The following is a 27262-nucleotide window of genomic DNA, read 5'->3' as shown; positions in this document are numbered from 1 at the left end:
CTCCAGTTGAGCTAGAAGTTGCATTTAATTTGCAGAAACTTTCTAATATTGTGCAACAATTTTTATCATTTGACTGCATATAGCTGCTTACTAAGACTTGATTGTAAAGTCTTTGGTAAATCCAGTTTTACTACTTGAGAGGGCGCACATAATTGTCAGCATTTAGAAAGAAGTGCTTAAGCTCTGTGTGGAGTTGTTAAAGAGACCTGACTCATAACATATGGTTAAGAACTGAAGAGTAGGAAAATATTTATTTAAACAGTGAAAATTTGCAAACTCAAAGGAATACATATGAAGACAATAAAGATTAGGGAGAGAATAAATTGAAGCAAAATTTAAACAACCATTCAGACAGAAAGGGTGTATGAGAAAGAAAAACTCCATAAGAATGATGAGCTATTTTCATCCCCATTATACAAGTAGACAACTGCATATGACATAATATAAATGGGAATTTTTTTAATAACGTACTCCTGGTAGGGTTACCATGTGAATAAGGTATGTAGCAACTGATACAGTCTATCTTTCCTGAGTGACTTTCATATAATCCATATTCACCAACTCTTGCTTTCTAGCAAACAATGGGACATTCAGCTTATATGTGAGGGGAAAGGGCATTCCAGTGAAAAAAGAGGGCACAGAATGGGAAAGAGAAGCAACATTGGCACAAAAGAGTCAAAGAATGCCAATTCAGAAGGCGAGTGTGAAAGTAAAATCTTCTTCCATGCCTGCTACAGCATATATTACACAACTGGCACTTACTTGGCAAATCATCCACTCAGGCACTGAACTTGGCAGCACCACAGGGATAACCTCTATGTGAGGAAGGACTGTTCCTCAACAATATCTCTAAAATGTTTGGCACCAAAGCACTTTTTTTTTTTTTTTTTTAAGAAAGCAAGTATTTCTTTCACTTTGTATTTCACTTGAAAATGAGCATTTTTTTTTTCTCTGCAAAGGAGACATCCTGTCAGTGACTTTTTGTATATTCTTCATATGGTGTTTCAGATTACTTAATATTGTGTACAAATGCCATTGCACAACCATCCCATTTTGTAGATGTTCCCATGTTGAAGAGCAATGGGTGTATTCAGAGACTTGCTCAGTTTAAATGACCTCCTTGTTAATTACTTGAGGAATTATGACAGAGTGCTTGGGGCTGCAGTGCCCTGGTAGAAAGTCTACAGATGGAAAAATGAAAAGCACTCAAAATAGTGATGAAACTGAAATGTATTTTTTTCCACTGACATACTATCTTTTGCACAGTAGTGAAATAAAGATTTGGGCCATTAATAAGAGGAATAGTTTTGGGGTTTTTTTATATTTAGCAAAGGAAATCTATTCACTTTAATGGTTTGCTGCAGGTTATATACTTAAATTACATAGTCATGTAGAAAATCAGTGCCCAATTCAACAAACATAAGAGTGAATGCTATTAATTTGTGCATGAAAAGTTAGGAACATGTTCAAAGCACCACAGGATATAGCTTTTGGACAGTTGCTTTAAAGATGGATGGGATCACATGATTCCCAGAATGAAATAGTGTGTTTCTAAGCATACTCCAAATATGAAAAAATAAGTCTTCTGGATAATAACCTAAGAAAGCAGGGGTTAACTTCTAATATGGCTGGGATTATGATTGCTAGAAAGAAGCAAATATGTTAGTCTTCTAATTTGCAATGAAACATAAAAGTCAGCAGAGGCAAAGATGTTTATTACTACAGACTTGATTTTGATTTACATTTAGTCTCCAAGGAATAATGGAAACTTTCAGTGAAGTTAAAAATAGGATGTCTTCTTGCCGTGCACGACAAATTCAAAGTCTTTGAATCAGGAGAACGAAAATCACATACAAATACGTAGGCATTGTAAGTGATTTATACTCTATTCAGTACTTCCCACAGAAAGCCTGTTCAGGTGGAACATGGACATTACTTTTAAATAATGGAGATGTAAATGTTATCATGAGCTTTAGAGGATATAATCGTTCTGAGAATTATTCTTGCTAGGAAAGGTTGCAGCAGTGAACTAGTAGATCTTTGTAGGTAAACATTTTAAGAAGCCTTCTAAATAGTGTTTTCCCATATGCATCCCCATACTTAGTAGCAGATGGCATAAAATAGCATCACATGTTGATCTCTCTCTTTTTCTCTTTGAGTTCCACTGTCACTCATTTTGATGAATAGAAGGTCACAGCCAAAATGACACACAGATGACTAATGCCTGACAGATGAGGAAACAAGACTCATTTCAGGTCTGAACTTGACCATTTTAGTGATGATGGAAAGAGAAAGAACTATGCCTGATCAGATGGGACAAGCAGCTGACTTTCACTCCCTTCCTGACCTGTAATGGACAGACATTTGGTCTTGACAGGACCTTTGCCTTGTCTCTTCCTCTGTCCCCATGCTCTGAGGCAGCAATATGTTCTGTGTTGGGTGCTAGCACTCCCAGAGTGCTTATGCTAGCCTTGAACATTCATCACAACTATACTGGGTACCGATTTCCTGAAGGACTTCACATAATATTAATTTGATTCTGTTATCTTCAAAAAGAACATCTCGCCACAGAAGGCCATGAATCATGTAGGTGAAATGGGCCAGAAGACCAAGGTGAAGGAAATCTTAAGCTTCTGAGATTGCTAGGTGAAGATTTTCTTTGTAGTTGTTAGAGACGTTTTTAGCACCTCTTCCTCCATTTATCTGCCTTGGAAATGAGATCACATGGAGATACAGGATCTTCTCATTTAAATGATCTGCTCTTCCACTGTCATATAATTCAACAGCAGGGAATTGCAAATTCTGCTTTCCTGTCCAGCATATAGTAAGGCCTGCTTGTATCTCAGATCTAGAGGTGTCTGGTCCCGTGTGCTAGCACAAACAGTACTTGCTGGGTAAATCAAGGAGCTTTCTCTCTCACAGCTGTACTGCTGTGGCTTATATCTTGCACAAAGGCCTTAAAGTAGAAGATTTCTCTCCTTTATCCAAAATAATCACATTCAGCTTTTGGATTACAACTGAGATGGAAGCTTCACAGTCGTTGCTGTTAAGTCACAGCAAGCAAAATAGGATCACATGAAATTCAGCAAAGATTTTTTGATTAAAAGACATCAGCAAGCAACTATAGATCTGTGAACACCAGTATTATTTAAGGTTCTTGGACTTCTTAATTTATAGTCATTTCTGTGTCGTGCCACTGTGCTGAGTGGCTCAGAAAACTCCCAGAGCAAAGCAAAGAGTGATCCCAGTTGTGGGAGGAAGAATAAAAGAAGGCTGAGAGAAGTGACTGTCACACAGAGCATTTGCAGAACAGCCAAGATCACAATCCATGCTTCCTCCCCTTTATGAATTTCCCATCCTTCCTTCCTTTTACTCAACTGTTGGCCAAATAAATATGTGCCTTCTATTCAAAGGTCTTTCTCCTGGTTTTATCATCATGATCAAGCTAATTGGGAGCAGGAGGGTAAATGAGGCATAGCTGATGTACATGGCATGATGCCCAGCTGACTCTACTATTAAGCTAATGCCGGAAAAGTTAGGAAACCATAGCCTGGCATTGAATAATAGGCCTATTGCAACTCAAGTGTGGGGCAGAAGGAGATTTTCCTGCAGCTGGCACCACGTCTACAAGTGGTGTACAAGGGAAAGTAATGAATTACTTGGCTCTTTATGTTTCCTAGGTTCAAATCATCACAGTTCATCAGGCAGCCATGAGTCTGACTGATGACTCCATGTAGAAAGCAACAATCATTTCCCTTAAGAGTGACAGATGAAGAATAGATTGCAGTTTTAGTCTCCCATTTCATGGGTAATGTTGGCAATTTAATGGACTGTACTTATTATCTGATTTAAGTTCCAGTTCCCTGTTTTCATATCTGATGTGAATACCTATAAATTAAACATTGCTTGTGATGAAGGATAACAATTAACAGCTGACATCATAAACACAGTACACTGGAGACAAGCTAAACTTTCATTTCAGAATGATTTTGCTCCATCAAAACAAGGTCCTGGCATCTTGCTCAGCACTTTTTCCATTAAAAGCCCATTTGCCCAAAGGGGAGCATCTGTTGAGATCACTGCTACCACATGGAAGCCTTTTCCCATATGTACTACATACAAAATGAAATGAGGACAATTTTTTCAACACAAATGAAATGTGTTTTGTAAGCAAAAGAGAAAAACAGCTATGTATTCTGCTGGTAAATTTGGGTGAAACCTGCCTTTATCCCCATCTCTAGTCTGATTATCCAAATATGCTAATCTGCTTTGAGTACCTGACTTTGGAAGGTTGAGTTTCTTGGATTAGATACTCAAACCACCACAGAGTTTTATGAAGATCTGGAGCTGTTACTGAGTATATTACTGCTTGGTTGGAGATGTTGATGATTTACAGGAAGGTTGTGGGTAATTAAAGGCTTTATAGAGTGGTAACCATTAAAAGACAATTATTTACTATTGATTAGCATGTTATCATGGGGCTAATTAAGCAGAGGAACAGCTTATTCAATGTTTCAATGGATTCACCTTTGATGGGAATTTTCTTGAAGATAAGCTACTTTTCTAAGAGGTTTGGGAACATTCCAACAGAAAATCATAGCTAAAGTGTTTCTTTTGTAAGGGGTTGTGTTTGAATTAACATAGTGGTTCCTTCTGGTTTTTTCCTTTTATGGTGCTAGAAATGTAATAGGTTCTTATGCACTTATAAAAGAAGCTAATGCAATGTTTTTTTGGGTTGAGCAACTATCTGGTGAAATGCTGTTCTTTAATATTTGATCTACATTTGTCTCCCTTTCCCTCTCACCACAAGTAGGTGTAGCCAGGTGGGACTGAAGAGTGGAGGCTGAGAACTGACTCAAGGCTCCTTTGCTCTACTGCTGGTTGTGTGCCACACCAAAACCACCTCCTAATCACAGAGCTATATATAGGGAACTTTCAGATCACGTACAGAACTGGTTTTACAAGGTCATTTGCCTGTCATAAAAGTAGACATCTTAAGAAGGTTGGAGAGGCAGAGGACAGAAACATGGCCAAGAGAGATGTGAAGTTCTTGTGGGTCAAACGAGTCATAACCAGGAAACTACTCCTTTGACCCTGCAGCACTCCACTGCAGTGTTTAGAAGGAATGATTAACCCATGTTCAGAACTCTAGGAAGAATTATAGCTGCATGGGCCCCCCAGCATCATAACATTTTTCTATTCCAGGGCCTTTATAAGGGTTTGCTATTCCTCAGTCTCTTCCAGCAGCTGCTACTGCTGTGGATTTGCAGCTGCTGTTTCTGTGTGGGTTTTACTGCCATATGGCACCATAATTCTCACTTACTTACCACAGCTCTGCCCACTCTTCTAATATCCAGTGTTATTGAACAGTACATCACTTTGTTCTTTGAAGAGAATGTTATGTGTTTGGGCTGTTAATCATGAATCCAATGTTTTATTCCACAGACCTGAAGTCTTAATTAAGTGATGCAAGTTTTTTTAATCAATCGTCCCTCATTTTCTGCAGTAGGTGGGAAATATTCCTCTTTACACTGATCCTTACCTGGACTGCAAAGCTCTTATCAGTGGGAAAAAAATGTCACCAAACGTGCAATCTTTGAAAAGTGCAGTTTTTGATAAAGCATATCCTAGAGAAAGATCAGAGATAGTTTGTTTAACTGGGCTGGGAATGTTCATTGAATATAATGTGCCATGAAATAAAACAGACTGGAGGTCACCTGGGCTCGTCTTTCAGTCTATCTGTTTTTCTGTTTAAAACCAGAAATGCCAGTGTTGTGGGCAGGTGGGTGGGTTGATCTGTCTCTGGGCTTTCAAGCTTTTCTCTAGTACCACTGCACCTGGAGTAGAAGTCACCCAGAGACAAGAATGAAATAAAGGGGAATTTGATTTTTTTTTCTCTCATTCTTCTACTTTTTTGTTATTATTCCTTTCTATGTTTGCTGTGTGTATAAAAATAGCAATGAGCTGTAATGGTCTCTCATTTCTCCTGCCAATACCCTCCATTAACAACACAACTGGATCAGACACATGGGTACATGCTTTTGGCTGTCGGTGGAAAGTAACACTTTTCTCAACCAAATGTAGTTATGTTCTTTTTTAGAACAAGAAAGAATTTACTGTGTAGATATAATGATATACATTAGAAAAATTTAGACTATTATTAGACTAGAGACTTGTGGTCATTTAATCCAGTAATGTAAACTATTCACCAGGCAGCAAAAACACCGCTAAGTGGAGAGCAACCTATCTGAAGGGCATGGGATAGAACAATTTAACTTTTTTATCCAGAGTTGCAAGTTGTCAGCTGATAGCATCTTTGCTTTCTGCTTTGTTGCAATGTGAAGTGCCACATACAGAAAATGGGGATGGCATATGAATAATAAATATTGCAGAGTAACAGCTGGAGTTTCTCAGGGTGCCAGTGTTCCTATCTGTAAAATGCTTCCCTGTATAATCTATTAGATATCTCTGATTAAAGTGAAGATAGTATATACAATTACACCTAACAAAGCAATACCTCCAAACAAAAAGGGTCACTGTGTTGCCTGGAAACTGGCAGTCTGTCTAAAAGTGAGCACCTGCAATTGCAGACTAGTGTTAATTTGTCCTGCTTTTGGGCAGGAGCAGACATTGAGTTCAACCCAAGAGCAAGACACTTGTTTGTAGTCAGAAGGAACCCTGCCATGGCAGTGAGGATGTCCTCCCTCCACAGGCAACATGGACAGAGTTCCATGTTCTGTCAGTACTGGACAGAGTAAATGGCATTTTACTGCACACCATGAGGCTGCATTGTGGGGGTAAATCCCAAAATCTCAATATGTAGGAGCCAAGGAACAGCCATACATGTTTCTTATCCATTCTGGATAAAACATGGCTGTTGTGATGTGATTCTGGATTCTGTTCCTTTCAATGTGGGCATAGCAGCAAATTCTGGCACTGAGCATGAGGCAAGGATTTAGCTTGAGGATAAATTTTGTGTATATATTAATATGTTTTTTTCTTAGATTCACTGCTGGAGGAGCATTATGAACTTTTTCTTATGATATAATGTCACAATTAGTTGTGAGAGCCATTGAGCCTGTTATAAAGAACATTTCATGCCATCATATTTTCTGAAAAATTTTTCATGCTTCTAAGAACAGGAATATATACTAAATTATTCTTAAAGTGGCAATTATCTCCATGTGGATTTAATTAGAAAATTACTAAAGAGAAAGTAGGGTACTTTCTTTTTACAAATGCAAGTTTCAGGAAAAAAAAAGAGTAGTTCTTGCTATCTTGGTAGCCTTTAAAATGATAATAATAATAACAACAATAAAATCTTGTTCTCAAAAGGCCAGGAAAGCATTTGATGTAAACAGATTCAGCTCCATGGAAGCACATGGTTTTTTGCCAGCTGATACCAATTTAGAATCTGTCCTGACCTTTCATGCGGGGATATAAAGTAGCCCTATGGCAACTGCAAATTTTGAAAATGACAGATTCTTTTAAGACACATTTTACAGAATAATTGACCCTTAAAAAGAAGATTTGATAACAGAAAGTCTATGATAAGTAGGACGTTTTATTTTTGTTTTTTGTTTTGTTTTGTTTTGTTTTGTTTTAATTTGGGAGGGAGGTAACACAGTGAATCATTTTCTTGACGACCATGACTGTTACTCCAGGTTATATCAAATTCAGTATGTAAGAAAATTCAATTGATTTTGATAGACTTGTTCAAAATTCAAGGGGATTATTCAATGACAAGTTGTTAGAATTGGATCTTGTCATAAATAGAAAGAAAAGTTTATTTTTGAAAGACAGATTAAACAGGGTAACATCTTTTCAGCTAGCTACCTAGCCCCTTAAACACTAATATTTCTGTGTCATTGAAGGAAAGCTTGTAAAAACCTTCTTGACACTCACATACCCTCATCCTGAGGTGGCAGGTAACTGTTTCCCACAGTGAACCTCAAACAGCAGTCATGTCCTCTGCATCATACACTGCCGTTTTTTCTTGGAAACAGAAAACCCTGGATCCAAGTCTTCTTTATCTGAGGAAGATTCATTCAGACCCTATTGCAGGATGACCATCCTTCCAGTTCTGTAGTGTCCTGGATACCAGTGTACTGGGCTCCCATGGTGCAAAAGGCTGTGCAGTGTGCAAAAGACAAGTGAAAATGTTGTTCTCTGGGTAGAAGGACAGAACCCTTCCCCTTTCAGGTGTTCCTCTTCTGCTCCTTTTTACTGTTGGCATGTGCCCAAAGTAGAAATGTGTCTATGCCTGAATTACATGCCTCAGTTGGGTTCGTTGTCTATTAAAAAGGGCAGTGGGATACACTCTGTATCCAAACACTATATTAGCCATCCTATGGCAGTATTTGAGAGGAGCTGTGCATGGAAAAGAGCTTCACATTGTTCCTCTGTGTCTTGTCATCACATAGCAACACAAGTGGATTTCTGATCTTTCTCCCATCTGCTTCGTTTTTCTTTCTTGTGGTAAAACACCTTCACTGTCTCACTTACTACTTCTGCCTCAGCCTTTACCTGGGAATTTCTGCCCACATCTTCTCTCCTTCTTGATTGCACACTTCTTGTTTGTTCCATTATACCTAAGCAACTGAGGACAGCAACCTTCAAGAGCTGCTTTTGTGGCCCTGCCTAGGATACCTCACTGTTCATGGGGTAGCATTCGACTGTGCTTTGCAAAGTGATTTGGAAGTCTTAGCCAGAGCCACTGTGAAGATTTTTTCCATGGATGCACATTTCCATGTCTGTTTGACATCTCTTCACTTACCAGTGGCCATGCTGAGACTAGCTGGAGAAAGGTAGTCTTAGTTTGCTACTCATTCTCATGTCCCACAGGGTAAGGAGGCAAGAACACCTCTCATATAGGTATAATGGTCAACTTTGTTCTGATTCCTGGCAAGACACACAAATTATCAAGGATAGTGTCTGAATCAAATAATGTAACACACAACTTACTTCCTTCTTAGTTCTCAGCCTATAAACACAAAACCTGCAAAAGTGTGTTTGATGGGAAGATCAAAAGAAAAACAATAGGATATATTACAGAAAAGGTCTATTTTAGCAGCTATGGCATGAATTGCACAACTAGTAACTTCAGAATCAATTAGAATATTCTGTTTTTTAGATAAATGACAGAACTATAACTGTGTGTGGTTTGGACTTAAGAGTGAAATGAAGTCTCTGGAATTTGTTTCATAGAGATGTGCTGGCAATAAGACTGGGATGAGGCTGAATATAAAAACCAAATAAGGCAAGTTTTTGAGGGATGTTTAAAGGAGAAGAAATCTTGTTTAGTACTTAGATTACAACAAGTGAGCAACATTATTTGGAGAAATACACATGGGAAACACACATAAAGGGACTGCATTACTCTATCACTACAAATTGTGTTAACTTAACAGTAGAAAGATAATTCATTATCTCACCTTTTGTAAGAAAAATGCTGTACATTAATAAAAATCACAATAGTGAAGCTAAGGTATTGGGAGTAGAGCAGCATGTTTATTACAAACCAAGGAAAATATAATTTAAAAAGTAAAAAGTATGAGGAACAGAGAATTAGTGTAGTGCTTAGTGCTTCATAGGTAAGCACTGATTTATTTAACTGGCTCCATCTTAACTCTGCTCCAGAATTTAAAAGAAAGAAGAATCAGATCTTTGCATATGTAGACGTGAATGTAATTTAACAAAACAGGCTGAGTCATGAATTTAATTACACAGCAAGTGCAAGTAAAGTGTTTGTAATGCTGTTATAGAAATGTGACTGTGATAAACTCATTCACATTACATTCTGTTTCTAATTCAATTTCCACGCACAGGCCCAAATTCCAGGGTTTTGTCTGTCGCTACGGATATAACAAAACCATTATAAAGGAGGACGTGTTTTGTCAGTCTTTCAATACTTGGATATTATAAAGCTATGTCTACCTTCCTAATAAATGCTATACTTACAGTTAAACAAATAAAACCACGATTTTATTGCCAATCTATCTTTATGTCCATGCATATAAACTGCATGAAAATAAAATTTGAAGCATCCACCATAAAATTGTACATGAAAATTCATACTGAAAATGAAAGCAGAATAAACTAGAGTAGAATCTTTGACATACAGCAAATTCTATGGAAAAAGAAAATTCAGTCCTTGAACTTTCTTCTTCTCATCATCATCATCATCATCACAATTTTAGTACATCATCACTTCACAGCTATAATTTTGTTAATTAGTTATGTTATGAATGTCTTAAAATGAGTCTATGTATTTGTTCTTTGCCTCTGTACACTATACGAACTGCTATCCCTGTCTGCCTATCTTGGATTTGTGTTACAGGTGGTGAAATGTCTATGCTGTAATGATCTGATTAGTTTTAGAATGGACAGTTGTCCAATGATGAATTGTCCAGAGAACATAAAATTTTCATAAAATACCCATCTTTTTTGGTAACACTTTTAAGCTCCTGGTTTGTTTTTTTTGTTTGTTTGTTTGGTTTTTTTTGTTGTTGTTTTTTTTCCTCCATATCAAAGCTGGATGTAAGGGTCAACAGTTGAATATACAAGCAAGCAATTTCCTGCTGGGAGGGGAAGAGCAGTGCACCCCTGGTAAATAGCCATGTGCTTATTTTTACCCACTGTTTTTATGTAAAAGAAGTGTGGGAAAAGGACTGTAGATTAACTAGGCAGACACAGGAAGCAGCTGATATTGGTAAACCCTTTCCTTGAGATGAGTTGTCTGATGGTACGCTAGTCATACCATCACAAGATCCCATCCAGAGTCTTGATGATGGAGAGTTTGCTAAAAGAATTTAGCAATTGTTTTGTTTGTTTTGATTTGTGTTCTACAAGATTTACAGTTGGCTAAATAAAAATCCTTATTCTTTGGCAATCATATGTGCACTGTTGAAGTATAGGTTTCTGGTGCTGTACATACTTTTGATGATGATATAAAGCTTCTGACACTACAGTAGCAGCAGGAGTGTTATGCCGAGTATAATCTATACTGTGATTTGTAAGAAGAAAAAGCACATTTAAATTGTGCAAGAGCAATGCATGGCCAAGTTCTGCATCAGAAGAAGCCCTTTTTAATAAAAGGAAACATTTGGGCTTTGACTTTTGTTTGACATTTGGCAGTAAAGACTGTTCTGGGCAAGTAAACATGATGGAAATGGTGTATTGAAAGTAATTTTTATCACTTACCCAAGCAGTAAGTAACAAGAACATGACATCCTCACAAAAGCTTACATCAAGGTTAGTCTTTGACTAAGGCAGGAATAGACGTAGTCCAGAGCTACTATCTCTTGGAAAGGAAGGAGTATGGAAACTGAAGCCCTCTCTGCCTGTTCCATTCCAGGAGTAATCCAAAAAGACAAGAAATAAGCAACTTAGCCTGAAAAATGCATCATTGCCCCTCTTTTTTGTGCACAATTTACTTTAGTAAATATGTGTTTTTTATAGGTGGAATATAATAGATGAAAAAAAAAAGTATTTATTTTGATTCCTGAAGCCATTTAGTTTCTCTTTGGATAAATTAGGGTTCTGCAGATTCACCACCTTAGCATGTCCACTGCTGAGCCAGTTATGTCTTTTCAATGCAATCTGTTTGGATTTCTTTTGCTTTTTCTCAATACAGAAGAAATTCAAAATGAACCTAAGAAAGTACTATATAAAAATAATTTTTTATATACACTTTGCCACACAGATGGTGCAAAGGAAGTTAAATAAATAGAAGTGGAGATAGTTTTTTTTTTAAGCTAAAGAACATAATTCAAAATATTTAAAAATCATATAGCAAAGGAATTTGTTTATCAGACTTAATTTGTGTGTATAAAATTCATCAGTTGCATTTGCACTTCACAATTCCACCTTGCTTAAAGTTGAACTTAAGCCAAAGATCTCAGAAATAGATGAATTGATGGACTTTTAATATAAATTAAAAACAAATTCAAGATTCTTTCTGTAAGTTACTTCAGCCTTTTAAAAAGGATGAATACTCATCATGACTCCTTCAGGATTCACTTTAATACATATTTGATGAGATTTGAAAGAACTGAGACTTAGAAATTCTCTTTTATTTAGGCTTTTCTAAATACTGAAGTGGAATCAACCTTGGATTTAAAGGAATATTAGCTCTCTCCTCACATATTCTGTCTAGTCTTGTGAGAGCTGCCTATTGTACCCAAATACAACAGTTTCTTTAGCAGTGCTGAATTTTAGAGACTAAAGACAGCCTCTCCTCAATGGGGGTTACTACAAGGGGAAAAAGAAATTTTCAGTGTGTCAGGGAAGGGACAATTTAATCCTCTTTGCTGGTACATCTGCTCTGGCAGTTTTGCTCTACAAATCAAAAGACATCCCATTAATTAAAGTTCCTTTTGCTTTCATTTTTATTCAGCTCAAGAAATGTGACCACTATTCAAAAAAAAGAAAAAGGTTTCAGCCCACTTTACTCACAAATATTCACCACAGAAGTGCACACACTTTGTGTGGTTTCTTTATTTTCTTTCTTTCTTTCTTTCTTTCTTTCTTTCTTTCTTTCTTTCTTTCTTTCTTTCTTTCTTTCTTTCTTTCTTTCTTTCTTTCTTTCTTTCTTTCTTTCTTTCTTTCTTTCTTTCTTTCTTTCTTTCTTTCTTTCTTTCTTTCTTTCTTTCTTTCTTTCTTTCTTTCTTTCTTTCTTTCTTTCTTTCTCTCTTTCTCTCTTTCTCTCTTTCTCTCTTTCTCTCTTTCTCTCTTTCTCTCTCTCTTTCTCTCTTTCTCTCTTTCTCTCTCTTTCTCTCTTTCTTTCTCTCTTTCTCGCTTTCCTTCTCTCTCCTCCTTTTTCCTTCCCCTTTTTTATAGAGAACCTTTTCCTTTAGCAAAGTGCAATACATTCAAAGAGTCTTATAAAACAAAGCTTTCAGTTCCTGGTCAGCAACAAACTCATCTTTGTTCATGCAGCTCTATTAAGGAAAGAAGGCCAATTTTATGCAAGTTTCTATGGTCTGCAGCACAAAGGCATCTATCTGCATGCAAGCTATCTGGCAGCCACACAGCAGACTATGAGATCATCTATTTTAGCAATCGCCAGCTGCAATGGGGAACTGTAAAAAATTATAAACTGGTTTATATAGTGCCTTCCAATCCCCCCCCCCCGCCACCCTAAACAGGCAGCACTACAGATTTATGTATTGTTTTGTGGACAGATAACAAGTACAGCTCATGGGGTGCCTTCACATCTAGATCTCAGGATCTAGTCTGCATTTTCCCTGTGTGTCTAGGTCTGTTTTCATTGGACACTACTGTCATCTATCTTAAGCAGGAAGTGATGCTCGACTGCTTTATCCCTGGGGTTTTAACTGTTGTCTAAGGAATTCTGGCCCTTTATTTGATGGACTTTTACTGTGCTTTTGCTACCATCCACTATTATTCCACAGTGGGTGGCCAGCTATTTAACACTTGCCAGTTGCATCATACACTGCCCATAAAGACCACATACTGTAGTTTCACAGCATGAAGAAAATGAGAATATTTCAGAATATCTTCTCATGGAAGTGAAATATGTTTTTAGAAGGAAACTTGAAAGGAATTGGGAAGACTTTTATACAGAAAGATGAGCTGTCCAGGGCAAGATGCATACCCTGATCTAAAACACAATGGAAAGACTCCCTTTCAATCCAGCTGGATTTGAACCGTATCTGTGCTGTAGATGTACTTATAAAAATGAAGGGTCTGGGCTGCATTTAGATACACAGTTCAGTGCATTTCCTGGTTTATTAGCATAGGAAGAGGAGAACTGAGTGTCTGAGTAAAGAAAGAGTTAACCAGAGATTTCCTGATTTCCTGAAGGACAGTTTTACTGTTATGCACAGTGCCCACCTTATGAACAGATACCATAATAAGGTATAGTGGAGAATTATACTATGTCAACCCTTGTGCAAAAAAAAAAACCACTTTGAGCTTGTTTTTATCATGCAGTGACTGCCAGAAAGACAGTGTCTTATTGATGGAGGATGCCTCAGGGTTGTTTCTCCATGTAGTTAAATTAACACTTCCCTAAATTTGAAGGCTAAGCATACTGTGTCAGAAGTATTCTCCTGAATTTATCAACACAATTCTAGAATGGTAAAGCCACGAGGTTTAGAATTTGTTTGCCCATATTCTCTGAATATAATGTTTTGGTATTTTTAAAGTAGAAAACTCTAAAAGACATAAAAGATGGTGGAAAAAACAGGATAATAGTCATGCTTCCTGTTGAATGTGATATATATTTACCTGAAAAAGAAAAACTAATATAAGATGCTCCCTTTCAAGCATGTTTGTGTGAGAACTTTATGACGCAGGTATAGAACAGATTTACAAGCTTTTGTCATCTAGCGGCAATATTTTGGAAGCAATAATATTCTGCAAATAGAGAATAGTGTATACTTTTTATTAAAACAGGATATTCAGTTGCAGCTAATTTGAAAGAAAAGCTCACCATGTTAATGAAAACAAACCATTTACATCCAGCATATTCTGACTTAAATAGTGTGGTTCTGCAACGAGTCCAGTGATTGTTCATACTACAGCATCCATTCTGAAGCACAGAGCAATAGATGTAGAACAAATGAATACATCATATTTACAGAATCACATGATTTTGCCTGAGAAAAGAAATTCTACAAAGCATGACATTCACTGCTGTAAAAAGGTGACTGTCTTCTTTCTCCTTTTCCAGATGAAAGGCAGGCTTTGCCTTAGGTTATACACTTGTGATGCCCTAAGCAGTAGGAACACATTATTACTTTGTATTATTAGCAATACTGTATCTTTAGTTCGTATTAACATTACTGTTTACTAGCCTCAGCCCACAGCAGCAGATGTTGTGTAAATGCTTGTGGGAACTCTGTGTGTATTTGAGAAGATGGGTTCTCACATCGGTTTTAGCATTTCTTGTAAAAGCCAAAAAATAAGCCTTGTTTTGTTCCCAACTATGAAAGAGAATTCATGCCTTCAGTAACACCTTCGTGAGTGGGTGAGAAGTGAGCTATATTTCAAATGAATTATTTAGCCACCCACACACAGATCTAGATGGATGATTAACCCATTAGTATGTCTTTTCTTAGTACATTATTCATGATTGCAGTTGTAACACATGTGTGTGCATGCACACCAAGAAGAGACGCAGCTACTTGAAAACTTGGGTAACCTGACATAAGTAGAAGAAATGCAGGAATACAAAGAATCACAGACTCTCAGTAAACATTCTCTTTGGAACCATATTAAAATACACACCTGTGTGTAAGAACATTTGGAATAATATTTCAGATAATTGAAAAATATGTAGCTATTTCTTAGGATAAAGCAAGGTTTCAAGAAAATATATTTGCATATCTGTTCAGTGAGCTGCTATGGGATTGTTGGAGGAACTTCTGGGTGAAGTTCTTTCTAGGCTGTGAGTCAAAAACCTCTCATGAGCTGAATTTACATATAAGCTTTGAGGTCCTATGATTTATTTACTAATCATGAATTACTATAACTTAATCTGCTGCCACATGTCAAGTAGGCCTTCATAACAGGCTGCCTACCTGCTACATGGGAAGTAAGAAAAATTAGACTGTACCTAACCTGCAAAGGAAGAGCCACCTAAGCCTCATATGCAGAGCTTAGCAGGTTAAGTATAGCAATTATAGCTGCTCACCTGCAATGAAATAACTCTTAGGCTAAAATAATCATGAGGCTTCTATTGGATTTATGTTTCTAAGTGCGTAAGTAATTTTTGAAAACGAGTCTTCAATGGCCTAAGTAATTTAGGCACTTCTGAAGATTTTACCTTAAGCAGTGATAATTCCTTCCAGCTTTACAGGAATCAATCTATCCTGTGCTTTTACACTGTGAAGGGTAAATGCTGAAGGGTGCATTTTCCTACTGGACCTATACGCTGTGAAGTCTTCATGAAAATAATCCTTTATTCTTCTTTGCAATGTAATATCTGAGAAAGCAGAAAAAACTCTTCAGTAGAAGAAAGATTTGGTTTCCCTAGGAGTTTTTACATGATAAGTTAAATTCCATGGGAATAGCTAGCCAGGAAAATGGATACATAAATCAGGATGTTGGATATTTCTAATCCAGTTTCTGAAGCTCAGAGATCAGTCAAGTTTCCCCTTTTTTCCTGATCTCAGATGCTTTTCAATTTGCAAAGAAAGGGTTATATACCCTGCAACCAGTGGTTCTCTCACTGTGCTAGAGGGAAAGATACCAGCTGGATATCTAGATATTGGTATGCACCTCATAAATTATGTTCAAACAAAAGCAAACTTTGGTTAGGACCAGTATTTTCGAAGTTCTATACAGCTGCTCTAAGAATGTAGAAATCCATGATCTGATTTACCCATAAAGGGAAAGGCTGATTGTGTGATTAAGCTTCTGCTAAGGTCTGAAGCAATGTTATGTCAGTTTTTAGCAATCTGTTTTCCCTTAAGTTATAGGAATTTTTATACTGTTATACTGATGCTTGGAAAGAAAAAGGAATGAAAGTAATGTCTCCAAGTGAAGTCTTAATTTATGCAAACAATTAATTGTTCTTTGTTTTAATAGATGAAACAATCTGTTCATATATGTGTCTAGTATAGTGGAGCATAATTCGTCATTGCTTATTTAACACCAGATATTCTGTGCTATTTGAAAAACATATGTCAAGCACAGAATTATTTATTGCCCTTCATGCACAGGAAGTTCAAACTGCCTGACTAGGAAAATGTGTACTCCTATTTGGTGCTATTTTAGAGAATAATAGCATCTGTCTTTTACCTCACTCAAGTTTTGCATAATCATATTGATTTAAGAAAGTCAGTATGTCTCAAATCCTGAAGACACCACACCCAAAGATCAAACAGCATGGAATTAATACTTCCTTTTGAGTAGAAGAACCAGCAAAAATTCTTCCTCTCAGATCTGAACTGCATTGTAAGTCCAGCCTTTCAGGGGATGTAAGTAGGTTCAAAAAGAGGGTCTCACAGGATCTTCATGGACTAAAAAAGCAGTGTTCTTTGTTACTTGACAGATATGACTGTTTCCAACAATTAAGGGCAGAAATATGATCCAATTCTGCTTTTAGGTGACATCATGAGAGGCTTTTTTGGGCTGTGGCATACGTTTTCATGCTCATATTCCATGAGTCAAAAGATATGTTTGGACACCTGGCTGCTTAAAACCAGGATGATGATTCTTTAGCTTATTTGCCTCAGCTGAGTTGCATGATGCCTTCACAGTAAAACTTTCTCTTTCCCCTACCCACAGTACTGTGTTTTGCAATGGTCACATTGCAGCTCAACTGTTATTTGGCCAAAAATTCCTTGTTCCTTACTGTCAGATGACAGAGCACATATTTACAGAGCAGTTTAACAGCACTATACAGGGAGTTAGAGGCTTTGATGTGCATTTGAAGGAATAAAAGGAAAAATACCTTTTTGATCCTATTAAGGGCTGTTTTCTAGAGTTTTAATTGCTACTAGTTGAGCTAGATGTAAATATTAAAACTTTCAATGCAACTAATAGGGTATGATACTTTATTTTCTCACAGTGAAGACATTGCATTAAAGCAGATTACACTCATCAAAAGCCACCTCTTATCAAATAAGCAAGTGTTCATATGTTACAGTGAGGTAATTTTTCATAATTTATTTCCATGAGCAAAAGAAAATCAGATCACAACTTAGATATTTATAAAAATATAAACATACATATACATATTTAAAAAAAGGAGATATCATTACATGCAATCAGTCTCTAATCTAGCAGGCAAAGGCAGTATCTAGAAGTTAAACCGGATAATTAGGTAGAGGGTATATATTTTTAGGGGTTTTTTTTGTGCTAGCTGGAACAAAACTTCTAGGGAAATGATGCCTGACTCAAACTTCAAGCCTTACTGATATGCTTGAGACAGATTTATTCACTATAGTGGTGTTAGTGGTCTGTTGTCTTCTTGGTTCTAGAGTAAGGGATTCTATATAATCCATTATATTTTATATTACTTTGCCTATCCCTAACTTTCTCACCTCATTCAACAGGTGGAATATCAGTTATCTATTAGTTCTCTATCTTTTAGGGGAAAAAGGATCACTGGATAATGCCCTGTAGCCTGTGCTGGGCATGGTCATACTGCTTTATATATCTCAGGTCTCATGATGAATGAATGACAGAAGTTGTAATTCATCCCGTGTAACTTCAGACATGTGTCTATGCTGAAACTAACTGTCCATGGCTTCACTTACATGAAGTAGCTGTTTTCAGGATGCAAGTAATCGTTCTATGATGACAATGTAAGTAAAAATGAATAAAAAACCATAAACTCAAAACATAATGTGCTGAATTTTGGGGAAGTAAGTGTGGTCATTGGAAAATTCTGCCATTTGATGTTTTCAATTGTAATTTATGACAATATTATGACATTCCATTAATTCCATTAATGGAATGTCAGAATTTCTTTGATCTTGAGGAATTTGTCATTCAAAAATGTACAGTTTTAAAATTCATTGCCATAGGACTTAGCAGCTGTTCCACTGAAAAGAGGGGCATCTCATTGCCTTCAGTGGATCTAGGAACCCATCATGGCATCTGATTTTTAAAACACACTTTGCACATGCAGCTGCCATCAACTTAAGTCAAATCTGACATGCACTTCTGAAATAGGGTTTATATGTTGGGATGGAGTTATCTCACTAACACAGGGTCTGCTAAATGAATGAGTAGGATGCATTGTTCCTTCACTTACGCCTCGCACCCCTTAATAAACAATACCTGCTACACACTTAGATTGTCACTAAAAGAGCAAACAGTTACTGATTCAATCTTCCTACCCTGATGAGTCTCCAAAAACTAGTCATGGTCAGTATTATTCATTATTTATGATAGAAAAGCCTTCTGTGTTTTACATCAAATAGTATATATCCAGATTTGAAAAGGTGAAGCAATTTTGATACTTTTGTGTAAGTGTGCATACTATCTTTAAAATGGAGATGAGTCATAAATTCAACACAGTGTAACATCCATAGAAACAGTCACATGGGAACATCAGTATGATTGTAGCAGCAGGGAAAGACTCAAGGCAGTCTTGAATGAAATACTGAAGAAGTGTTAGTTTACTTAAGTAATTAATAGAATTCAGTACCTAGCTGATTGAAAGTCTTGTGGAAATATAAATTCTGAATTTGATCAGACAATATGTAGTTCCTTAAGCTGAAGAACTATTAGATCTTTTAGAGCAGAGTACTTGCCATTCCAGTGGAAAGGTTAAAAACCCAGACAGAAAGCAATGCACCTAGATGCGGAGGTGTACGTCTATAAAAGTTTAATGGAAATACTGGGAGCCTTGAGAGAAGCCAGCTGTATCCTGGGCTGCATCAAAAGCAGCGTGGCTAGCAGATCCAGGGAGGGGATTCTGCCTCTCTGAAAAGAGAGGGCTTAGGGGTGACCTAATTGTGATCTTCCAGTAAGGAACCTACAAGAGAGATGCAAAGGGGCTTCTTACAAGAGCATATAGTGACAGGACTATATGTCGGGAGGGAATGTCTTCAAACTGAAAAAGAATAACTTTAGATCATATATTAGGAAAAAAAGCCCATATTGTGAGAATGCTGAGACATTAAAACCAGTTATCCAGAGAATTATGGATGCCCTATCCCTGGAAGTGTTCAAGGGCCGGTTGGATGGAGCTCTTGTTGCCAGATGAAAAATTGTTTGCACTTAGTGGATTAATGCAACACTTATTCTTCATAAACCACTAGCCTATGGATCTGCACAATGCTTATTCTGTAGGACGATGTTAAGCATTGAGCAAGAAGAAGAACTGGAGAGTACCCAGCCCAGTTATGCTTACTTTTTCCCAGTTGACCAGTGAAGTATGACTTTGGGGTCACTGACCACTCAGGACTACCAAACAGATCTCCAGGACAGAAGAACGCACGAGCATAGGGGAGGAAACAGATGTTAATGATCTTTGAGAAAACGATTATCATATTAATGCTTATTCCAGGAAAATCAATTAATGTGTGTGTAAAATATAGTATATGAACAGAAGCTCTTTCTGTACTCAGGATGAATGATATTTCAGAGGAGATATCTGCTTGGGCGTCTGGTAGAATAAAGAATACCTGTTTCTTAATCCTACATTGGTGTTAAGGAATTTTGTTTTTACCTATTTTTGATTATACTCTGAGTGACTTGATCTAGTGAAATGTGTCCTTGTACAAGGCAGGGGAGTTGGAACCAGACAGTCTTTAAGGTCCCTTCCAACTCAGATCATTCTATGATTCTATGACGCCAAGATGCAGGAGTGGAGTACAGGGAGGAAGAAATAATTTCTGAGGATCACTGCCAAGTAGTGGTGATCATGAGGCTCATTTCATTCACTGGTTGTGTACCCTGAAATCTGAATTCACCTGGATTTTTGCTCTGAAAAGGAAGTGAGAATTATTTTGTTTCTTCCAGGGAACTGAAGTGGGGAAACTGACTGAGCCCAGTATACTGTGAGCAAGGGCTACAATGTCTGTCAGAATGATGGGGAGCGAGTGAAAGCTGAACGATTGAGAGCCATGCTGCTGATTGGGAAAGAGGGAGCTTTATTTCAATGTCTCATAATGACCCTTAGAACATGCCTTATTATGAGCTCTGTAAATGTTAACCACATCACTTTCAGCTTCCATTTACTGTAACTGGAAGTTATTGTCCAGTACATGAAGCCACCTACCTTTTATGCTTCCTTCAAAGGCTAAATACAGTCATCTGAATAAACTACCCAAAGCCCAAAACTGTCAGGTCTGGTGCTAAGCACTGTCCACAAGTAACTTGAGTTGAAGGACATTTAAGATGTCATGTTTCACCTCGAAAATTACTACTACTCTCTACTGTGCTGTCATAAACATGATATTTCTTTTCTCCCATCTTAAGTGGTTAGAAGTTTCTGAGAAGCTGCCTGGCGCTCCATCTACAGCTGGCAAAGGGGCAGAAGTACAGCTCAGTAAAGAGGTGCACTCCACATGTATTCATGCAGTTGCAGTTTGGAACTTTAAGATTTTATAAACAAAGTACAAAAGTACTCTTGAAAGTGTTAAATAAACTATCCAGATGATAGGAAAGCATGAAATGTGATTTAGTCCAGTCTTGAAACTAAAACTAATTGTGAGGTCAATTTTCCATGCAGCAATTTGAGGTAACTGCCTCTTCTGGTTTCCTTTAAAGTCTTGTAAGCTACTATGTAAGATATCCATCAACATAGTAAGATAACCATCCTTATTTTGCTACTTTTGAGCAGAAAATATGTTCCTAAATTTTCAAACTGTGTAGATTAATTTTGATTTCAGGACATGTAAGACAATGTTTTGAAACATTTTGATGAAGAGTAAGAGATGAGCAAACTAAGTTGAACTGGAATTCAAGAAGTGACAAAGGGATAAAGGGATTTCTCTCCATATTCCAGCCATAGATTGTTCAGCAGGGTCAATGGTAAACTAATCTTTGCTTATCTGTATTTTTTCTTGGAAAGATTTTTGTACATTATTTTGTAATTTATATTTTCCTGTCTTTTCCTTAATTCTTCAATATTATTAAATCTTTTGCAAACATTTTATAGTCTGTTCCAAGAATGGTCTGTTCTTTTTTCACTATATTTCTTTCTCTTTTGCCGGTTCATAGCTGGAGAACTGTCTTTTCCTCTGCACTCCCTAGGCACCACAGGTTGAATTGTCTAAGAGGAGAGTGACTATGCAATTGCTCATATAGAAGCAGTTAAAGGCAATTAAATAAGGCTGCTGAATACAAATCAAATATTTGACAGTCCACAGTATCAGTATGTCTTTAAGTGAAGGGAGACAACTACAGCTTCTAAGTCTTGAACCTCAGGCGTTATCAAAATTTACACCTCTCAGACATGAGTTTCTGCACCCTACGCGAGATGCAGGTTTCGCCTTGTCTCAGTATCTGGACCCAAGTAGGAGAAATCAAACATGTATGGCTGTGACTGTATCCTTTTGCAGGAGGTAGAATGTAGGGGTTTGGCCAGAAAAGATGGCAAAAGGTGTTTTGCCACTTCTTTTTAGTGGTTAATCCAGCTGGGGAAGTGTTTTCTCAGTAAAATCTTGTTGACTCATTATTTCTATTAGCTGCAAGTTGTGTTTGAGACAGCTGTAGATATTATATTGACCAAGCTGTTTCAGCAGCAACAGAGTTGTTCAAATTAAAAGTGCTAGAGCTATAAAGAGCTTTTAAAGTCAAAACACATCACTTCTTCCTTGCATATACCTTGCTTTTTAAAAAGTGAAAGCTCAGGTAACCCCTCGAGGATTAAAGCCATTACATTTTCAAATAAATAAGGTCATTCTTTGGGGCATATAAAGTTATTTTTCCTCATAAAGCCTTTGCTTCTGCAAAATTCTCTAACTTTGCAAGCTACTTGGGATCACTTCAGTCTTAAAAGCAATTATTTATTTTGTTACTCTCAGTGAAAAAAAGGAAAAATCCTAAATTGTCATTGGAAAATCAATCAATCAATCAATCAATCAATCAATCAATCAGTAAATATTTTTCCCCCAGTAAAAGTGAGTTCTGCTTATATAAATACATCAGACTTTTATGAGAACTACATGGCTTCACTGTAGTTTATAATCTCAGTAATTTTTGGCTCCATAGTGAGTACTTCTTTACCTGCTATGACTTTGCTATGGCTGTGGTAATGCAAGAGGGAAAACAAAATGCATAATGAGTTCTGGCTTGATTTAGACGAAACTCTCTATCTATCTGCCCTTCTTTTCCCTGAAAACAGATGTGTTACTCTGCAGGGAGAGATTGTGACTGATATTGATACTAGAAAAAGACTAAAAATTCATTGGGGAAATCAAATGAGACTCTGAGGAGCTTCCGAATAGTTAATAAGAGTAGCTATGAAGGAAATACATTCTTTAAATTTCTTTTAATCTTCCTTTTAATTGCTCCATTTGCACACCAGTGCTTCAACATTTATACTTCAGGGAAATTTTAGATAGAAGAAGATGTTTTTCATGAGAAGGGATTTAGGTGCACATCTATGTTTTAAATGAGCTTAATAAAAAGATCTCCTGTGGTGCTAATGATAGCTGGAAGGTTTTGCTCTTTGGTCTTCATAATTGGAGTCTGAGATAACATCTAAGTACTTTGTTCTGAGCGCTTCTATATAACTGATTTTCCACTCCTTTGCAAAATTTGCTAAAATTACTGAGAATGCAATAATGAGTTATTATTTCTGAGACTTAAATTTATTATCTTTCCAAATCATACTGAGACACTTAGAGAGTAGACCTGAATGAAGCATCATCTCTTCCTTTATTTCTGTGCAAAAACCACAAGATTTTTACATCTTCCCAGTATAAATAATTATTCAAGGAGTTTGTTTATTTTGTATCATATGGATTTTTTAGTGGAATGCCATGGTCACACAACCTAAAAACATCCATCCAGTTTTTAGAAAGAATAATTATTCATGATTCATCCAAATGATAGTAGCTGCATTTTAGTAGACTTCACAGAACCTGAATATTACTTTCCATCATAACACTTCACCAGGCTTGATCTGAATTTCCATTTCTCAAGGAATTCTGAGAGATAAAACAGGATAAGGAGCCAAACATTCCAGAATTCTTGAAAAATGAAAAATTCTAATCAATCTCCTTGTGATGTTTCATATTCATACATGGAAAATGGTCTGTGTGGATAAGATTAAACTGCTAATTCCTATGGTATATCTACTAAGAAAGCCAAATAATTGTTTTTTTCTTTATGATAGAATACACATTTATATTTAGTGTAAGAATTGAAGTGATGACATAAAAATGCATTTTTTTTCCTTTGATCAAGATGAAATATAGTTCAGATCTGTTGAAGTGAGCATTAGATAATTTTGGAATTGCAACGAAAGTAGAGGAAAATAATTAAACATTTCTACTACATTGTGATTAGCTTTGATCAGAGCTACACTATTGTTTTTATTGAGGTTGCTTCGATGTATCTTCTACTTGCAAGAAGAGAAGACAGTGATTATTCCAGAAAGACATTCATGTTTGTGTGAAGCATTTTACATAAGCTGAAATCAGCATTTTTTGGAAAGAATATTGTTCCCTGTACACTCAACTTTGAGCCTTCAGAAGCCACATCAAAACCATTGCTAACTGAAGTGGGGTGATAATTATGGCTATTATGTCAATAAATAAAAGCATGAGGTAAAATTTTAAAACTGCTCCCTGAACAGGTGTGGTTCAAGTGAACTGAACAGATCTCCAAACTTTAAAGGAGTAAACTTTAGTAAACTTTAAAGGAACAAAGTTAGACCAGATTAATTGCAACCACAATTACCCCATAAAATTACACATAGCTTGCATCTGATGAGTCAGGCTGATCCCCGGATCTGGCAACGGAAAGGTGTCTTGCCTCCAGGTGAAATTATCTGGGGATGGCTACCTCAAGCATAGGTATTTACACTGCAGACATCTGAAGTGAGGTGCAGAGGAACCCATCTGTGGGAGACTTTGTATGTCTTGCTCTTCCTTCTCTTGTAGAGGAGCTGAAAAAGCTTGTGCCATTGCCAGTCATCAAGGTGTTTGCCCAGAACTCAGCTGGTTGTCACTACCATCATTTTACTACCTATTGACGTTTTTTATACCTTTCCTTAGGTGACTTTAATAAACATGAAGAGAATAACTTTGAATGTATGTGATACCTTTATATCATGAGTCAGTTTCTCCCAAAATTTCTAACAGTATCACTGGCTATTATAGCAACTAATTTCTTTTCAGATTTTCAGCATCAACTGAAATTATTTACGCATTTGAGAGACTGAACAGGACCGCACTTCAGGTGTGAAGAGAACTTCAAGTTCCAAATACTACAAACTACAAACTTTCACAGTGTTGTGAGAATTGAAGGCAACAAATCGTAGGGAGAATAAGTCCTACAGCAGCAAGATCCCTAACTTTTGCTTCTCTCAGGTGTCTTATTCAAAAGTAAGTAGCTGTGTAAATGCATACATATGTGTATACATGGGATAGTTATTTGTGTACACACATACATGCATATATACTTATATATAAAAATTGTGTCCCACTTCTTGTAGAAGAAGGAGACCTGAAGAGCTGTACTGCATTCAGCTCTGGGATCCTCAGCACAGAAAGGACACAGACCTGATGGAACAAGCCTGGAGAAGGCTATGAAGATGATTAGAGTGATGGAGCACCTATCCTATGAGAAAAAGCTGAGAGAGTTAGGATTGTTCAGCCAGGAGAAGAGTAGGTTTTGATATGCCCCTATTGCAGCCTGAAGAGAGCCTGCAAGAAAGACATGTTGTCATAGGACAAAGGGGAATGGTTTCAAACTGAAAGAGAATAGGTTTAGATGAGCTATCAGGAACAGATTCTTCACTGTGAGGCTGGTGAGGTACTGAAATAGTTGCCCAGAAAAATTGTGGCTGCCCCATCCCTGGCAATGTTCGAGGTCAGGTTGGATGAGGCTCTGAGCAACACAGTGGAAGGAGTCCCTGTCCACGGTAGGGAGGTTGGATTATCTTCAATGTCTCTTCCAACCCAAACCATTCTATGGTTCTATGAACTATGATGAAGAAAGAATATAAATGCAGGGGAAAAAATGGTTATAATGAAAAAACCTGTCATTGGAAGGAAACTGATAGCCAAGGCAATATTTAGAGGAGGATGAAAAAGAAAGCATTACCTGCTCTTACATAAATACTCAGCCTGTCAGATTGTGGTTTTCACATTGCTTTGACTTTCCTGTGATATGCCTGCAAGTAGGGTCCGAGCATGTTTTGTCTGATCTGCTCTTTATATTAGGAGAAACAGTCTGAAACTCTTCACTTCCGTGATAATCTTCCCATGGGTCAGTCAGCCAGGGAACAGCACAGTGTTTCTCCCTCTTGCTTACAGGCTGTACTTTCAGAATAGAATACCAGTAGAGGTCTCCAAGTATTCCTTGAGGAGATTTAATATGTTCAAACCAGCCCACCAACAGCTGACTTAAGCTCAATTGCAGCAGAAACAAAAAGGTGAGTCAGTCCTAGACTGGGCAAGGAGGAAAAGAATGCATCCACAAGAAAACTAAACCTAGCAGAAAATCATCCCTGGCTGGGATGGGGTGGGGAAGGCCATAGCCCATACAGGCCAGGTTTGCACAGTCTTTCCCCCCTCCTCCCCCAGGAAGGGGAGAGGAGGTGAGTTTTGGGTGTATGGCATAACGTCTGGTCAGAGGCAGTGAACACCCTTCCTCCCTTTAACAAACCCACCCAGCTATGGAACCCCCAACTCCAGGAAGGCCCCATCCACAGGACATTCACATGAGAGGAAGCTGAGGAAGTGTCATAATCCGTCAAAGAGCTCCTGAAATGCTCCCCAGGACTCATTCCTGAGGCCCTGCAGCAGAGGACTGCACATGATGCAAAATGATGCAAAAGATCCAGAGTCTGTTGTAAGAAACTGTCAAAACTGCCCCACTCCCATCCCCCAGGGGTGGTACCTGGGCATTCCCATCTGGCCTGAATGTATGCTAATCCACTGGATTCTATGTTTTCCAGGGGACCCTCAGTACCAAGAACACCAGCTGGAGAGGATCATTTCATTCGCCAGGGGAATCCATGGAGTGGTGATATTTTCTTTAATCTGTCTCTGTCACCATCTTTCTGTCCTCCCTCCTTCAATTTCTTACTCCTCCTTTCTCTTTTTCTCTCTCTCCTATTTACTATTCAATAAAATCCATACTATTGACTTTTCCATATGGTCTCATTTGCATCTTAATTTGATCAGAGGCATTTCTAACAATTTTAGAACTGGTTCATAACACCTATAAACCAGGATTAAAGTGTGGGAGTGCTTTGAGATAGCAGAGCACAGCAGCAGCTGTTTTTTACATTTAATGACTTTTTCCTACTGTTATGCTGTGAAAAGGACTTAGGGGCAAGAACAAGGTCTCAAAACAAGAATGATTCTTCTTTCCTGTCACATGCAGCACTGACCCATGACTTGCAGGAATATTCCTGTTCTCAAAATATCTTTTTCTTATAAAGTTGATGCTTGTCTTTTAGTATTTTGCAGTTAAGTTGTCTCTTCTTTACAACTCATTATCCAGTTCTTCTCCCAACTCCTTTCTTCTTTGCAATTTGCCTGGACCGTAGATGTCTTTTCATTAAAATTTTTGAATTCTTTTGACGCTCTTACCTTGTTTTCCTGGAGCTCATAACTTCTGGCTGCTTCAGTGCAGTGGATCTCTGCTGAAC

The 27262-nt window shown here is 37.4% G+C and overlaps 1 long non-coding RNA gene across 13 annotated transcripts in view; it reads left to right on the top strand.

Moving 5' to 3' along the window:
• The window catches only part of LOC148223710 (uncharacterized), a 49444-nt gene extending 22683 nt beyond the window's left edge, over positions 1 to 26761 (top strand). For 5 of the 13 annotated variants that reach the window (XR_015804020.1, XR_015804013.1, XR_015804016.1 and 2 more), the window contains 2 exons: positions 24780 to 24986; positions 25097 to 26761. This is a non-coding gene — a long non-coding RNA (uncharacterized LOC148223710). The remainder of the gene's footprint in view (positions 1 to 24779; positions 24987 to 25096) is intronic. The other 8 variants (XR_015804022.1, XR_015804017.1, XR_015804019.1 and 5 more) reach the window with 8 other exon arrangements.
• Positions 26762 to 27262: the final 501 nt, after the last annotated feature.

Source organism: Sturnus vulgaris, chromosome 5 (assembly GCF_052056855.1).
Source record: "Sturnus vulgaris isolate bStuVul1 chromosome 5, bStuVul1.hap1, whole genome shotgun sequence".
Taxonomy (NCBI): Eukaryota; Metazoa; Chordata; class Aves; order Passeriformes; family Sturnidae; genus Sturnus; species Sturnus vulgaris.
Note: the sequence above shows the minus strand (reverse complement) of the source record. Positions and strands in the feature narration are given on the sequence as shown.